Source organism: Oncorhynchus nerka, linkage group LG27 (genome assembly GCF_034236695.1).
Source record: "Oncorhynchus nerka isolate Pitt River linkage group LG27, Oner_Uvic_2.0, whole genome shotgun sequence".
Classification (NCBI taxonomy): domain Eukaryota; kingdom Metazoa; phylum Chordata; class Actinopteri; order Salmoniformes; family Salmonidae; genus Oncorhynchus; species Oncorhynchus nerka.
In genome coordinates, this window is record NC_088422.1 from 93508097 (window position 1) to 93510808 (window position 2712).

Here is a 2712-nt window from a genome sequence, read left to right on the forward strand (position 1 = left end):
TCAGCCCAGTTAAAACTGTTCGCTGCTCTGGCCCCCAATGGTGGAACAAACTCCCTCACGACGCCAGGACAGCGGAGTCAATCACCACCTTCCGGAGACACCTGAAACCCCACCTCTTTAAGGAATACCTAGGATAGGATAAAGTAATCCCTCTCACCCCCCTTAAAAGATTTAGATGCACTACTGTTCCACTGGATGTCATAAGGTGAATGCACCAATTTGTAAGTCGCTCTGGATAAATGTAAACAGATATTCTAGGTAGCTATTGGCTAACTATTTAACTAAACAGATATTCTGGGTAGCTATTGGTTAACTATTTAACTAAACAGATATTCTGGGTAGCTATTGGTTAACTATTTAACTAAACAGATATTCTGGGCAGCTATTGGTTAACTATTTAACTAAACAGATATTCTGGGGTAACTATTGGTTAACTATTTAACTAAACAGATATTCTGGGGTAGCTATTGGTTAACTATTTAACTAAACAGATATTCTGGGAGCTATTGGTTAACTATTTAACTAAACAGATATTCTGGGTAGCTATTGGTTAACTATTTAACTAAACAGATATTCTGGGTAGCTATTGGTTAACTCTTTAACTAAACAGATATTCTGGGGTAGCTATTGGTTAACTATTTAACTAAACAGATATTCTGGGGTAGCTATTGGTTAACTATTTAACTAAACAGATATTCTGGGGTAGCTATTGGTTAACTATTTAACTAAACAGATATTCTGGGTAGCTATTGGTTAACTATTTAACTAAACAGATATTCTGGGGTAGCTATTGGTTAACTATTTAACTAAACAGATATTCTGGGTAGATATTGGTTAACTATTTAACTAAACAGATATTCTGGGCAGCTATTGGTTAACTATTTAACTAAATCAAATCACATTTTATTGGTCACATATACATTTAGCAGATGTTATTGCGGGTGTAGCGAATTGCTTGTGTTGCCAACTCCAACAGTGCAGTAATATCTGCAATTCACAACAATACACACAAATCTAAAAGTAAAAGAATGGAATTAAGAAATATGTAAATATTAGATTGAGCAATGTTGGAATGGCATTGACTAAAATACAGTAGAATAGACTACAATATATATGAGATGAGTAAAGCAGTATGTAAACATTATTAAAGTGACTAGTGTTCCATTATTAAAGTGGCCAGTGATTCCAAGTGTATGTATATAGGGCAGCAGCCTCTAAGGTGCAGGGTTGCGTGGCCAGCTAGTGATGGCCTTGAGATAGAAGCTGTTTTTCAGTCTCTCGGTCCCAGCTTTGATGCACCTCTACTGACCTTGCCTTCTGGATGATAGTTTGCCCCTGGTGATGCAGACCGCACCACCCTCTGGAGAGCCCAGAGGGGGGCACAATGCAAATAGTCCGGTAGCCATTTAATAAACTTTTCAGGAGTCTTATGGCTTGGGGTAAAAACTGTTGAGAAGCCTTTTTGTCCTAGACTTGGCACTCCGGTACCGCTTGCCATGCGGTACATTTACATTTAAGTCATTTAGCAGACGCTCTTATCCAGAGCGACTTACAAATTGGTGCATTCACCTTATGACATCCAGTGGAGCAGCCACTTTACAATAGTGCATCTAAATCTTTTAAGGGGGTGAGAAGGATTACTTTATCCTATCCTAGGTATTCCTTAAAGAGGTGGGGTTTCAGGTGTCTCCGGAAGGTGGTGATTGACTCCGCTGTCCTGGCGTCGTGAGGGAGTTTGTTCCACCATTGGGGGCCAGAGCAGCGAACAGTTTTGACTGGGCTGAGCGGGAACTGTACTTCCTCAGTGGTAGGAGGCGAGCAGGCCAGAGGTGGATGAACTTGTTTGGGTGTAGGGCCTGATCAGAGCCTGGAGGTACTGAGGTGCCGTTCCCCTCACAGCTCCGTAGGCAAGCACCATGGGCTTGTAGCGGATGCGAGCTTCAACTGGAAGCCAGTGGAGAGAGCGGGAGCGGGGTGACGTGAGAGAACTTGGGAAGGTTGAACACCAGACGGGCTGCGGCGTTCTGGATGAGTTGTAGGGGTTTAATGGCACAGGCAGGGAGCCCAGCCAACAGCGAGTTGCAGTAATCCAGACGGGAAATGACAAGTGCCTGGATTAGGACCTGCGCCGCTTCCTGTGTGAGGCAGGGTCGTACTCTGCGGATGTTGTAGGGCATGAACCTACAGGAACGGGCCACCGCCTTGATGTTAGTTGAGAACGACAGGGTGTTGTCCAGGATCACGCCAAGGTTCTTAGTGCTCTGGGAGGAGGACACAGTGGAGTTGTCAACCGTGATGGCGAGATCATGGAACGGGCAGTCCTTCCCCGGGAGGAAGAGCAGCTCCGTCTTGCCGAGGTTCAGCTTGAGGTGGTGATCCGTCATCCACACTGATATGTCTGCCAGACATGCAGAGATGCGATTCGCCACCTGGTCATCAGAAGGGGGAAAGGAGAAGATTAATTGTGTGTCGTCTGCATAGCAATGATAGGAGAGACCATGTGAGGTTATGACAGAGCCAAGTGACTTGGTGTATAGCGAGAATAGGAGAGGGCCTAGAACAGAGCCCTGGGGACACCAGTGGTGAGAGCACGTGGTGAGGAGACGGATTCTCGCCACGCCACCTGGTAGGAGCGACCTGTCAGGTAGGACGCAATCCAAGCGTGGGCCGCGCCGGAGATGCCCAACTCTGAGAGGGTGGAGAGGAGGATCT